Source organism: Carcharodon carcharias, chromosome 8 (genome assembly GCF_017639515.1).
Source record: "Carcharodon carcharias isolate sCarCar2 chromosome 8, sCarCar2.pri, whole genome shotgun sequence".
NCBI lineage: Eukaryota > Metazoa > Chordata > Chondrichthyes > Lamniformes > Lamnidae > Carcharodon > Carcharodon carcharias.
The window spans coordinates 63,349,660-63,364,260 of NC_054474.1; the positions used below are offsets into that span (position 1 = coordinate 63,349,660).

A 14,601-nucleotide genomic window follows, 5' to 3' on the forward strand; every position below is an offset into this window, starting at 1 on the left:
TCTCACATATTCTTGAATTACAGAATAAAGCACTTTGATAAATACGGGACAAACTTTATCCGAACAGTTTTGTGGTAGTAAAAACAAAAACTGCGGGTGCTGGAAATCCAAAACAAAAACAGAATTACCTGGAAAAACTCAGGTCTGGCAGCATCGGCAGAGAAGAAAAGTGTTGACGTTTCAAGTCCTCATGACCCTTCGACAGAACTAGGTAAATCCCAGGAAGGGGTGAAATATAAGCTGGTTTAAGGTGGTGGTGTGGGGGGGGCGGTGGTGGTGGTTGTTGGGTTGGGGGAGAGAAGTGGAGGGGGTGGTGTGGTTGTAGGCAAAAGCAGTGATAGAAGCAGATCATCAAAAGATGTCACAGACAGTTGAACAAATGAACACATAGGTGTCGAAGTTGGTGATATTATCTAAACGAATGTGCTAATTAAGAATGGATGGTAGGGCACTGAAGGTATAGCCCTAGTGGGGGTGGGGGGCGCATAAAAGATATAAAAATATTTAAAAATAGTGGAAATAGGTGGGAAAAAGAAAAATCTATATAATTTATTGGGAAGAAACAGAAAAGGGGTGGGGATGGAGGAGGGAGGTCAAGACCTAAAGTTGTTGAATTCAATATTCAGTCTGGAAGGCTGTAAAGTGCCTAGTCAGAAGATGAGGTGTTGTTCCTCCAGTTTGCGTTGGGCTTCACTGGAACAATGCAGCAAGCCAAGGACAGACATGTGGGCAAGAGAGCAGGGAGTGTTGAAATGGCAAGCGACAGGGAGGTTTGGGTCATTCTTACGGACAGACCGCAGGTGTTCTGCAAAGCGGTCGCCCAGTTTACGTTTGGTCTCTCCAATGTAGAGGAGACCGCATTGGGAGCAACGAATGCAGTAGACTAAGTTGGGGGAAATGCAAGTGAAATATTGCTTCACTTGAAAGGAGTGTTTGGGCCCTTGGATGGTGAGGAGAGAGGAAGTGAAGGGACAGGTGTTACATCTTTTGCGTGGGCATGGGGTGGTGCCATAGGTGGGGGTTGAGGAGTAGGGGGTGATGGAGGAGTGGACCAGGGTGTCCCGGAGGGAACGATCCCTACGGAATGCCGACAGTGGGGGTGAAGGGAAGATGTGTTTGGTGGTGGCATCATGCTGGAGTTGGCGGAAATGGCGGAGGATGATCCTTTGAATGCGGAGGCTGGTGGGGTGATAAGTGAGGACAAGGGGGACCCTATCATGTTTCTGGGAGGGAGGAGAAAGCGTGAGGGCGGATGCGCGGGAGATGGGACGGACACGGTTGAGGGCCCTGTCAACATTCCGTGGGGATCATTCCCTCCGGGACACCCTGGTCCACTCCTCCATCACCCCCTACTCCCCAACCCCCACCTATGGCACCACCCCATGCCCACGCAAAAGATGTAACACCTGTCCCTTCACTTCCTCTCTCCTCACCATCCAAGGGCCCAAACACTCCTTTCAAGTGAAGCAACATTTCACTTGCATTTCCCCCAACTTAGTCTACTGCATTCATTGCTCCCAATGCGGTCTCCTCTACATTGGAGAGACCAAACGTAAACTGGGCGACCGCTTTGCAGAACACCTGCGGTCTGTCCGTAAGAATGACCCAAACCTCCCTGTCGCTTGCCATTTCAACATTCCACCCTGCTCTCTTGCCCACATGTCTGTCCTTGGCTTGCTGCATTGTTCCAGTGAAGCCCAACGCAAACTGGAGGAACAACACCTCATCTTCCGACTAGGCACTTTACAGCCTTCCGGACTGAATATTGAATTCAACAACCTTAGGTCTTGACCTCCCTCCTCCATCCCCACCCCCTTTCTGTTTCTTTCCCTTTCCTTTTTTTTCCAATAAATTATATAGATTTTTCTTTTTCCCACCTATTTCCATTATTTTTAAATCTTTTATGCTCCCCCACCCCCACTCGAGCTATACCTTGAGTGCCCTACCATCCATTCTTAATTAGCACATTCGTTTAGATAATATCACCAACTTCGACACCTATGTGTTCATTTGTTCTGCTGTCTGTGACATCTTTTGATGATCTGATTCTATCACTGCTTGTGCCTACAACCACACCACCCCCCTCCACTTCTCTCCCCCCACCCAACAACCTCCCCCCCCACCACTTTAAACCAGCTTATATTTCACCCCTTCCTGGGATTTACCTAGTTCTGTCGAAGGGTCATGAGGACTCGAAACGTCAACTCTTTTCTTCTCCGCCGATGCTGCCAGACCTGCTGAGTTTTTCCAGGTAATTCTGTTTTAGTTTTGTGGTAGTATTGTTCTGACAATTTCAGTGAAGCAATCCTACTTAACGATGATCAGGCATAAATTGAGACTGTTACCTTCAGGCATGAGTCTGCAATGTGTGTAAAATAAGTAAATAAATCTGTCCTGCATTGTTTCAAACCGACAAAGTGGCATTCAAATTAAGTTTCTCAGTAACTACTGAGAAAAACCAGTTAGTCAAGATCACTTGTTGAAAGAATCTGGTATGGAATGCTCTAGTCAAACTATACGCTACTTCAATTTGCTGTTATTATGCTTGGAATCACTCAAGTCCAAGGTTCATTTTTATCTGAACGCACTGACTCAACCCAACGTTTAAAGCCGGTAAGCTTTTTTGATTTTCATGCTTTTGTATTAACCTGAATTTTGTATACAATCATTCTCTGGTCTAAATCTGTTCACATCTGTTTTGCTACCAGAATGCTTTTAATAAATAAATATTTTAAATTTGTATTACATTTTTAAAAGAGTTAAATAGACGGAAGATTGTTTACACATTCGCCTGATCCTGTTTAATGAATGTGGTTACATAGTAACCAGTAAAAGCCTACTCAAAGGCCACTCTAATTCTGACAGACTGTTCTTTTCTCTGTGCATACCTCAAATCAAACAATTCATACTCTTTTATTTGAACACCTTATTCAGATATGTTTAAAACATTTTTTTTCACCATTGGTTTTAGAATACTCATGCCAATCATCTCACTACCTGGAGAAGTAAGCCCACGCTATCAATGTTCTTCTCTAACTAAATACTTGTAGAAATACAAAAGTGATATAGGTTGACTCTTGAATTATAGCTACAATCAGGAACTCATTGGAAGAAATTGTTCACCTAAATCTGAGTTCTGTCTCGTGCTGCACTGATCTGGTTTATCAACAAACTACTGCTGTGTAAGTTTCAGAGCCTATTTCAAATTGCCTTGTCTTTTTAATTGCTTCAAGATGCATTTACCTCTTCATAATTAAAGAGCTTTCTTTACATTTAGTTTGACCACTTTCAAACCCTGTTTTTCAATGTGTTACATGTAAAGGGGATTTTGGTCACCTATCTAGTTTTGCCAGGCAGACGACTTAAAATAAGCAGAGCTTTTGCTTCATTTGAGCTGGGCAGCCAAAGATTTTGAAGTTTTCTCACCTATGTATATTCTTTCTATTTTGTTACAAGAAGTAAGAGTTTGCAATTGAATGGAAGGCATATTGAAAGAAAATTACAGGATGACATATGTATTGTAATATCCAAGTGTCATGATGGAACCAACATTAATGATAAGACAAAAACAAAAAACTGCAGATGCTGGAAATCCAAAATGTTTACTCTTTTCTCCGCCGATGCTGCCTGACCTGTTGAGTTTTTCCAGGTAATTCTGTTTTTGTTATTAATGATAAGGTGTACATCCATTATGCTGCTACATTAGAGGGAACAATTGCTTTGACTTGAATGCATACATGGAAAGATGCATGTGCAGGAACACTTCTAGAGTCCAACTGCAAAAGCACCCTGTACCTAATGGGAATTCATGACTGTAATTCAAGACATTGGGCTATAATTTGCTGTGATAGGCCAATTAATGGTATCCACAGTCAGTTAGACATGCCTATGCTTTTTTAGTTTTAAAATTTTTGTGTGGCAAGTTGTTGAACGTTTGAGGTGATAACATTGCAGCAAGGCAAACCAGACATTTGGGATGTAAGTGAACAGGGCAAGCTATGGGGTATTTCCTTAAGAAATCAGACTAAAGGATTTTGAAATAAACAATGCAAAGACAGAGAAGTAAATGTAATTTAGTGAGTGAATTTAATGTAAAATCAGGAATAGAAAAGTAAATAAAAAGTGAAAGAAAGATTTGATAGTGTAAAAAGAGACACAAAGGAAAAGCTTTAAAAAAATATTTCAAATTTGATATTTTTAAAATCTCCAACAAAAATGAAAACCTGAAGAATGATATTCACACTTGTGTTAGTTAATTTTCAATGCCAGAGAGGTTGACAGTAACTAACGCTCATCACATTAAAATAATACTTTGGCTAGAATAGACAAAACTTAACTTTTGTGGCAAGTTTTGTTACTATCTATTGGGCAAATACAACTTCACACCTTTCAATGCATTTCTATGGTAAGACAGTTAGCAAGATGTAAAGCTATTGGCAGTGTGTGTGTTTTGGACAGCAACTTCTGGAGTTCTGCATTTGCCCTCAGCAGAAACTGTTGCACTTGCACATAACAGCAAATTATATTTGCCTCATTGTTACTTTGTAACTCTTTCAAGTACAAACCCGTTTCCATCTGTTTCAGATGAAGTTACATTGTTTCATAGTTTGCCATTGTGAGATTTGAACTCTTGATAATCTTTTAAATGAAAACAATAAAACCAAATCAACAAAATTGGGATAAATCAGGCACAGCCCCTAATTCAGGTCAGCTGTAAAACCAAGGACAAAAATTTAAAGGAACCTTCCAAACTTTAAATCAAAATGTGATTAAAGGGGTCAACAAAACACCCCAGTCCCCACGGTGCCCACCGAGCACGGAAGGCCTCGAGCGTGTCAGCAGACACCGCGTGCTCCCTCTCCAGGGACATCCGGCAGTGAACGTAGCCGCGGAAGAGGGACAAACAATCGGGCTGGACTCCCCCATCGATCGCCCGCTGCCTGGACCTGTTAATGGCCAACTTGGCCAGGCCCAGGAGCAGGTTCACGAGGAGGTCCTCCTCCTTCCTGACCCCCTTCCGCACCGGGTGCCCATAGATCAGGAGCGTGGGGCTGAAGTGCAAACAAAACATCAATAAAAGGTTTTTCAAATGACTAAAAAGGGAGTGCAGCCTACAACAACCTATGTATACATGGTCCATGGACTCCACAAGACCGCAAAAAGGGCACATGTCCTGAGAGTCCGTGAACCTATGCATCCTCTTATAGGGGACTGCTGCATGCAACACCCTCCAACCCAGGTCCCCGATAGAAAGGGGGAGGACACCGCCGTAGAAGGCCTCCCATCGGGGGCCTCCGCCGCCGGACGGCAACAAGGCACGCCAGGGCGTGTCCGGGCGGCGGACAAGGGCGAGAAAATGGAAGGTGTGCAGCAGCAGTCCATACAAAAAGCCCCTCTTTGCCGTGCCAAAAGGCACGGAGGGCATGTCCCCGAGGTGGCTCATATTGCGGGGCACCAGCACCCGAGGGAGGGTTCGGGGCTTGGGGCCAATGTGGAATTCCGTCCGAACAGGGGAACGTTCAGACGGAAGACCACCGCGCACCTGGGCCACCTCAAGACCCAAAATAACGCCGGGTCCGAGCACGACTGTTCTCAGGTCTTGGATGGCATCGGCTGCGACCTGGACACTCACAGACACGCGTCGCGCCAACTCCTGCGGGAGCATCCAGCCCAGTCCTCCGCCACCCAGCACGTCCCCGATCCTGGTCACCCCTGCGGCCACAGCCCTCCTCTCCGCCAACCACTGAAAAGGACGGAGGGGCGGATTCCTGAGCAGCGGCTCTCTGACGATAGCCGCTACTCCTGACGGGGGAGAGCTGTGTCGCAAGACGACCACTTTCCAGACTTTCATCAGGTCGTGGTAAAAGACGGGCAACGCCTGCAAGGAGCCACCGAGGCCCAGCTGTTCTATAAACAGGAGCTGCACGTCATAATTCAGGCCGTGCACCTGACGGAAGAAATACGTCGTCAGGGCACACCATCTAGGAGGAGGCTCGACGTAGAGGTATCGCTGCAGGGTCTGAAGGCGGAAAGTCGCCACCTGTGTGCGTAGGCACACCAGCGCCTGACCACCCTCCCTAAGCGGGAGACTCAGAACCTCGGCAGCGACCCAGTGCAATCTTTTGTCCCAGAAGAAGTCGACTAACAATCTCTGGATTCTTGTGACAAAGTCCAGGGGAGGGGTCAAAGTGACCAGCCGATACCACAACATGGCGGCGATCAGCTGGTTTATGACCAGAACTCTACCTCGGTAAGATAGCACTCGGAGCAGTCCTGTCCAGCGCCGCAGGCGAGCGGTGACTTTCGTCTCCAGTTCCTGCCAGTTTGCCGGCCAGGATTCCTCAGCAGGGCAGAGATGGACCCCCAGGTAGAGGAGGCTGGTCCTGCTCCAGGTGAAAGGCCTGAGCTCCTTGGGTAGGGGATCCATCTGCCACTGACCGACCAGGAGTCCAGAACATTTACCCCAGTTGATCCTGGCAGAAGAAGCGGCAGAGTAGACCTCCTGGCACTCGCGCATCCTCCGCAGGTCAGCCGGGTCACTAAACATAAGGAGCACGTCATCGGCATAAGCCGAAAGGACCACCCCGATGCCTGGCCCGTGCAGAACCAATCCCGACAACCTCCTCCGCAAGAAGCGCAGGAAAGGCTCTTAGAATACAACTGGCCAGACAGGGGGCAGCCCTGACGTACCCCTCTCCCAAAGCAAAGGGGCGCCGTCAGGGACCCGTTAACCTTCACTAGACACTCCGCGGCGGTGTACAGAAGTCGGATCCGGGCGACAAAATGCGTCCCGAACCCGAACGCTCGCAGAGTTCCGATTAAGTATCCGTGATCCACCCTGTCGAATGCCTTCTCCTGATCGAGAGACAGGAAGGCGCTTGACAGACCAGCCCTCTGGGAATGGTGGATGATGTCCCGGACCAGATGGATGTTATCATAAATGGTTCGGTCTGGGACGGTGTAGGACTGGTCAGAGTGGATCATGTGGTCCAGCACGGTGCCGAGCCAAGAAGACATGGCTCGGGCGAAGATTTTGTAGTCTGTGCTGAGGAGGGAGACCGGGCGCCAGTTTTTCAGAAGGCGGAGATCCCCCTTCTTCGGCAGCAGGGCAATCACGGCCCTGCGCCATGAAAGAGGCATCTCCCCGGTAGCAATGCTCTCCCCCAGGACCCCCGCGAAGTCGCTCCCCAAGACGTCCCAGAACGCCCTGAAGAACTCCACTGTCAGCCGGTCTAGTCCCGGGGATTTGCCCCTAGAAAGACCATCGAGTGCGCCGGTCAGCTCCCCCAGACTTATAGGGGAGTCAAGCTTTCCGGCGCACTCCGGGCCGACCTGCGGCAGGTCCTCCCACAAAACTCTGCAAGCGTCCTCGCTGGACGGATCCAGAGAGAACAGGGCAGTGTAATAATCTCGGGCGATGGCCCTGATGCCCTCCGGATCCGAGACAAGGGATCCGTTGTCGGCCAGCAGCGTAAAGAGCTGCTTACGGACCCCGTGCCTTTTTTCCAGCGAGTAGAAGAAGGGGGAGCCGCGGTCCATCGCCTTAAGGAGACAGATCCGTGACCTCACGAACGCGCCCCGACACCCGACCATTTGCAGGTCCCGCAGCGCGCCCTTCTCATCGTACACCGACCGCAGGGCCGGGTGTGCGTCGGGCTGACGGAGACATGCCTCCAGGTCGAGCACCTCCTTCTCCAACTCCTCGACCCTGGATTTGCGTCTCTTTGTCGACCCCTTCACGTACTCTTGACAGAAAACTCGGACGTGAGTCTTGCCCACGTCCCACCATAGCCTCAAGGAGGGGAAGCCTCCCCGCTTCCTTCTCCAGCCGGCCCAGAAGCGACGGAACGAATCCAGGAACCGCTGGTCTTCCAACAACAGGTTATTAAAATGCCAGTACGCGGACCCCGTCCGAGCGCAGAACGAAGTGAGCTCCACCCATACCAGACGGTGGTCCGTGCACAGAACCTGCTGTATAGAAGCAGCCGGAACGCAGGACACATACGCCTTTGAAACGTAAAGGCGGTCGAGTCTGGACGCTCTGACTCCAGGTGACACAAAGGTGAACACGCTGGAGTCAGGATGGAGATTTCGCCAGACATCCACTGTCGAAGGACCTGACCAGGTCCCGCAACTTACTCACACCTCGCGTGCAGTGCGGGGTACCGTGACGGTCCCGGTCCTCGAGGGTGCAGTTAAAATCCCCCCGAGGACGATGCACTCACCAGCGTTGATGGAGCCGAGATGAGTGGACACTTCTTCAAAGGAGCTCGCTTGCTGCTGCGTGCCCAGGGGAGCGTACACATTCACAAAGTGAAGCACCGCCCCCCCCGCAGACGCACAGTCAGGTGCAGCAACCGGCCTGGCACCGGCTCCTTGACCCCAAGATCTCCGGCTGAAAATGCGGGGCCAACAAGATAGCCACCCCTCCCGAATTGGAGGCTAGGTGACTCATGTAGACCCCCCCTTGCCACTCCAGGAGCCACGTGGCTTCGTCTCCCGGAACAGTATGCATTTCTTGCAGGAAGCACAACGCATACTTCCCGTCCCTGAGGACCGAGAAGTTCTGGAACCTGTGCTGTGCGCCCCTGCTGCCGTTGATGTTGAGGCTGGCTATAGTCGTCTTCATTGTCAAAGGTACATCAAACCTTCACCTTAAGTAATTAAAAAGAAGAGGACTTCTTAGTCCTTCCTCTCCTTCAGGAGCCCAGCGAGAAACGTTTGGACCCTCCGCTGTGCGTTCCTAACCAACTCGGGAGACTTGAGAGCCTCGCGAGTGGACCAGAACACCAGTGGAAACGAATGCCACCGGTCCAAGGCCAACTGAACCCTGTCTCGGCGACCGTGGTGCCCCGACAAAAAGTCCCGGAGTTCCCTTGGGGGGATGAGGGGGGAGTCAGTGGAGGGCACCAGGGGATCCACCGCCTCGCTTGAGAGCGACTCTGTGTAATCCCCAACGCTCACCACCGACACCCCGTCCTCCTCCGGGTCGTCGCCTCCAGCTTCCGACCCCTCCCCCGCATTGAGTACGGGGGCTGATTCGGAGCTGCCAGCTGGCTCTATCTGTGCCTCGATCCCACCCCCAGGATCAAGACCAGAGGAGTCCTCTCTGGTCTCCTCTAAACTTTTTGGGCCAGAGGGCAGCGGCAGTTCTGATGCCCGCTCTCCTCCCGGCACCAGGTCGTCCAGGGAGCTCAGGACAAGCTCCTGACCTAAACATAGGACGCCTGGTGTCAAGGTTTGGGAGGGAGCGGGAAGGCCCTCCTTTTCGCCGCCACCCAATGACCCATTTATATTTTTTAAAATTTCCAAGCTGCAGTCCCCCGACGAGCCAGAAGGTACCTCGGGGGTATTAAGTGCACTGGAGACGGACACCACCACAAGGGAGGTGCCCTCAGTGACCCCCGAGGGGCCCTGTTCGGGGGACTGTAGCAGACTGGTAGGGGGAACAGTGGTAGGGGTAGGGGTTTCGGGTTCCCCCAGAGGGCAGGGCGAGGTTTTACTGGGTGGAGACGCCACCACCTCTTCATCAGGGGAAGGGACACGCCCAACTTCTTCAGTTTGGGCGTCGCCCACTTCCTCCTCCGAAGCGTGACGTCTCTTCCGGGTCAGGCTGGGGGCTAGGGAGACCTCCATTTCCGAGGCCCCCTCCTCCTTGTCCAGCCCTCCCGGACACTCCACCCTCTGGGTTTTTGATGTTTGTTTCCCCGGCTCGGGGTCCCGCGTCTTTTCCCCGCTGGCCCCGGGAGCACGCACAGGGACGACGCCGGGCCCAGCACTCGGCGCCTTAGCGCCCACGGACCCGGGAGCACACGCGGACACGATGCCGGGGCCGGATGATTTTTTACCCCCGAGCCGGTTTTTCCAGGTGTTTGGGGCGTTCCAGGGGCCACCTCCAAATTTCGGGTCTTCCTCCGCGCCTTCTTACGGCGCGGGGGCTCTCCCCCCGCCTCACCGGCAGCCGAGATGACAGCTGCTGCCGGGGTCGCTTCCCCTTGCGGGGAGGGAGATGGAGTGGTGGTGGGGGGAGGAGGGGCGGTGCCAGCCGCGGCCGCTTGGGTGTGGCTCGTGGCCTTGGAGGCGGGGCAGTTCTTTCTTACGTGCCCCACCTCCTTACAGGCATGGCACCGCACGCCCTCAGCTGTCCAGAAGACCCGATAGGCGGTCCCTTCAAAATTAACTGAGAAGGCCCCCTCCAGGCACTCCTCCCGGGCCAAGCGGACAAAAACTTGGCGCCGGAAGGAGTACACGTGGCGGAGGGCCGAGTCTTTGAGGCCGAGCGGGACTGGCGCAACCCCTGACCTGACCTCCCCCAGTTTATTAAGGTGGGGGAGGAGGAGCCCACATGGTATAAAGGGCGGGACATTTGAAATAACAATCTTCTGGGTGGTGGCCTCAAGGGGATCCACCGCCAGAAAAGTCCCGCCCACAGTAAGCCCCTTCTGCAGGGTGAGTTGCACCGCCCGCTCGGACCTCAAGAAAAAGATGGCCCTCCCATACATCTTTGAGGCAGTGACAATGGCTGAGGGGCCGACAACCCCAGCCATAGCCTTTACGCAGGCCTCAATAGTCATCTCAGGGTGAGCGTAGCATTTTACCCCGAGGGCCCTGGTGAGGAGACGGAATGGCGACAGGGCAGCGGGAGCAGCAGGAGCTGCAGAAGCAACCACCCCCGCATAGGGCCCTGCCACCGGTGACAAAGCCGCCTCCACATTAGCCCTCGAGGGCCCGGCCACAGGAGATGTTGAACTGGCCTTAGGGCCAGAGCCACGCCCACCCTGGGAAGGATTGGCCATATATATATATATATATATATATATTTTGTTTGTTTGTTTTTTTTTAAATATATATTTCCTCCCCAGGGAGGGGAGGTGGGGAGAAAGGTTGGAATAACCTCCCCTCTTTTACACAGGAGAGGAGTGAAGGACAGGGAGGCACAGGAGGGAAAAGTCCAGGTGAGTGTCTCCAGTGAAAGGTGGAAAGTTGGGTGGGGTCCTGATGATCTTCTTGCAGGGGGAGGCGATGTCTTCACCAGCCACCGCTGGCCTTACTGGGAAAGGGCTGGGTGGGGGGGGTGGTAGCAGAAAGGTGGTTTTAACCACACACACACACCCCCCTCTCTTCCTTCCCCAAACCTTCCTGCAGTCTTCTTTCCTCCCCCTACAAAGCACAGTCCTTTATTGCCCCCACCTTACACAAACAATGTTGGACACCCACCTAGGATGTTGTTTTTAGACACAGTCCTGGCCACCTGGCCTTCCTGTCCTGAAGCAGCAACAGAAGCTGTTCTTCTTCTCTCCCTCCCTCTCCTTTTGCTCCACACAGGCAGGGGCAGCAGCAGCAGTAAACACCCTCGAGTGCAGGTCCAGCAGCAGCAGCAAACACCCTCGAGTCCAGGAGCAGCAGCAGCAGCAAACACCCTCGAGTCCAGGAGCAGCAGCAGCAGCAAACACCCTCGAGTCCAGGAGCAGCAGCAGCAGCAAACACCCTCGAGTCCAGGAGCAGCAGCAGCAGCAAACACCCTCGAGTCCAGGAGCAGCAGCAGCAGCAAACACCCTCGAGTCCAGGAGCAGCAGCAGCAGCAAACACCCTCGAGTCCAGGAGCAGCAGCAGCAGCAAACACCCTCGAGTCCAGGAGCAGCAGCAGCAGCAAACACCCTCGAGTCCAGGAGCAGCAGCAGCAGCAAACACCCTCGAGTCCAGGAGCAGCAGCAGCAGCAAACACCCTCGAGTCCAGGAGCAGCAGCAGCAGCAAACACCCTCGAGTCCAGGAGCAGCAGCAGCAGCAAACACCCTCGAGTCCAGGAGCAGAAGCAACCCCAAAGACAGCAGCAGAAACAGTTGAAACACTGAGGAGCAGCAACACCAACACCACACACCTTCTCTCCTCAGTATCAGGAAACAAACTGAATCCACAATTGCCTCCACGAGATCGTTAAGAAGATGAACTCTTGATAATCCTATAAATGAAAACCAAATCAACAAAATTGGGATAAATCAGGCACAGCCCCTAATTCAGGTCAGCTGTAAAACCAAGGACAAAAATTTAAAGGAACCTTACAAACTTTAAATCAAAATGTGATTAAAGGGGTCAACAAAACACCCCAGTCCCCGCGGTGCCCACCGAGCACGGAAGGCCTCGAGAGTGCCAGCAGACACCGCGTGCTCCCTCTCCAGGGATATCCGGCAGCGAACGTAGCCGCGGAAGAGGGACAAACAATCGGGCTGGACTCCCCCGTCGATCGCCCGCTGCCTGGACCTGTTAATGGCCAACTTGGCCAGGCCCAGGAGCAGGTTCACGAGGAGGTCCTCCTCCTTCCCGACCCCCTTCCGCACCGGGTGCCCATAGATCAGGAGCGTGGGGCTGAAGTGCAAACAAAACATCAATAAAAAGGTTTTTCAAATAACTAAAAAGGGAGTGCAGCCTACAACACCCTATGTATACATGGTCCATGGACTCCACAAGACCGCAAAAAGTGCACGTGTCCTGAGAGTCCGTGAACCTATGCATCCTCTAATTATAGGGGACTGCCGCATGCAACACCCTCCAACCCAGGTCCCCGATAGAAAGGGCGAGGACACCTCTGTAGAGGGCCTCCCATCGGGGGCCTCCGCCGCCGGACGGCAACAAGGCACGCCAGGGTGTGTCCGGTCGACGGACAAGGGCGAGAAAATGGAAGGTGTGCAGCAGCAGTCCATTTCTTTCCTCCTTCTGCTTCCTTTGTGTCAGTGTAGTTCCCAATTAAGAGGAAAAATTGCTTTTAAGAGCTTGCATGTTGTTAGGCTCCTTGATGAGCACACACAGCCAATCAGCAGAATGTGTTGTAACTCTTTTGAGCACAAACACATTTCTATCTGTTTATTGAGATGAAGTTACATTGTTTCATAGTTTGCCATTGTGAGATTTGAACTCTTGACAGTATTTTTGAAGTATAGTCACTGTTCCAATGTAACTCTTTCGAGTACAAACCCGTTTCCATCTGTTTCAGATGAAGTTACATTGTTTCATGGTTAGCCATTGTGAGATTTGAACTCTTGATCTTGGGGTTCCAAACCCAGTACCATAACCACTTGGCTATTTAGGCCAAGCTATTGTTACTTTGTAACTCTTTCAAGTACAAACCCGTTTCCATCTGTTTTTTCCAGATGAAGTTACATTGTTTCATGATTTTACCATTGTGAGATTTGAATTCTTGATCTTAGGGTTACAAACCCAGTACCATAACCATTTGGCTATTTAGGCCAAGCTAGAAGATGTAACTCTTTCGAGTAATGTAACTCTTTCGAGTACAAACCCATTTCCATCTGTTTTTTCAGATGAAGTTACATTGTTTCATAGTTTGCCATTGTGAGATTTGAACTCTTGATAATCTTTTAAATGAAAACCAAATCAACAAAATTGGGAAAAATCAGGCACAGCCCCTAATTCAGGTCAGCTGTAAAACCAAGAACAAAGTTTTAAAGTAAATGCTAGTAACTCTTTCGAGTACAAACACGTTTCCATCTGTTTCAGATGAAGTTACATTGTTTCATAGTTTGCCATTGTGAGATTTGAACTCTTGATCTTGGGGTTACAAACCCAGTACCATAACCACTTGACTATTTAGGCCAAGCTAATGTTACTTTGTATTTGCAGCTGAAATAGATGTTTGGAAATGCATTCTGTTAATTGGCAATCCTTGATTAAGGATTGATTCACATTTTTATGATGCTCATTTTTAGTGGTGGATCCAATTGGTGGGGGAAGGGGCGGGTGGGCTGGCCAATGTGACTTCAGCAGACTGCCTCCATTTTGCTCCCAAAACCTTTTTTGGGGTCCGGGCTTGGCCTGCAGGCTCAGTGCGATTGACAACTGGGTTGTCAGACTGGGGAAATCAGCAATTCCAAGCTTCCAGCTCAGTTCCTTTCCTGCCAAGTGAACCAAATCTGGAGTTTGATTACCCCATTTCTAACAGTTCTTTTGATAATGATGCTACTATAATGGTATTACATAGGGAATTTCAGGATACTGACCTAGCAGCAATGAAGGAATGGTGATATATGTCTAAGTCACAATGGTGTATGGCTTGGTGGATATGGTGTTCATATTAAATTGCTACTCTTGAACTTCATGGAGATAAATATTGCATGGCAGGGAAGTGCTGCTGGGTTTCTCCTGTAGAGCTTTCATAATGCAACCATAGCACTCCAGTAGTGGAGGGCATGGATATTGAGTCTAGTGACTGATCAAACAAATTGATCTAACATAGATGACATCAAACTTCTTGAACATTGTTACAGCTGCACCCATCCAGGTTTATGATGGATTTCCCATTACACTGTTGACTTGAATCTTGTAGATGGTAGAGAGATTGTGAGGAGACAGGAGATGGGCCACTTATCACAGTCTCTGTCTTGTTCTGAAATGGTGTTAATATAGTTTGTTCTGTTAAGCTTCTGTTTTATTGTTCACTGTTCTGATCAATTCTAAGGAAAGAGAGATTAAAGATATATGTAGCTAATGCTGCATATAACCATGGAGTTCTTGATGCCAACACCTGGGAAGGAAAAAAACATATTTTGTCAAACAGCACTAAAATGCACTGATCCTCCCGTTGTTGA

The 14,601-nt window shown here is 50.5% G+C and overlaps 1 protein-coding gene across 1 annotated transcript in view; it reads left to right on the plus strand.

Annotated features, from left to right (window-relative positions):
- The first annotated feature begins 3,145 nt into the window (after nt 1–3,145).
- arhgef37 (Rho guanine nucleotide exchange factor (GEF) 37) overlaps nt 3,146–14,601 on the plus strand; it is a 127,602-nt gene continuing 116,146 nt past the window's right edge. The window contains exon 1 of the mRNA XM_041193111.1: nt 3,146–3,182. The gene's annotated coding sequence lies outside the window, so the exon portion shown is untranslated. The remainder of the gene's footprint in view (nt 3,183–14,601) is intronic.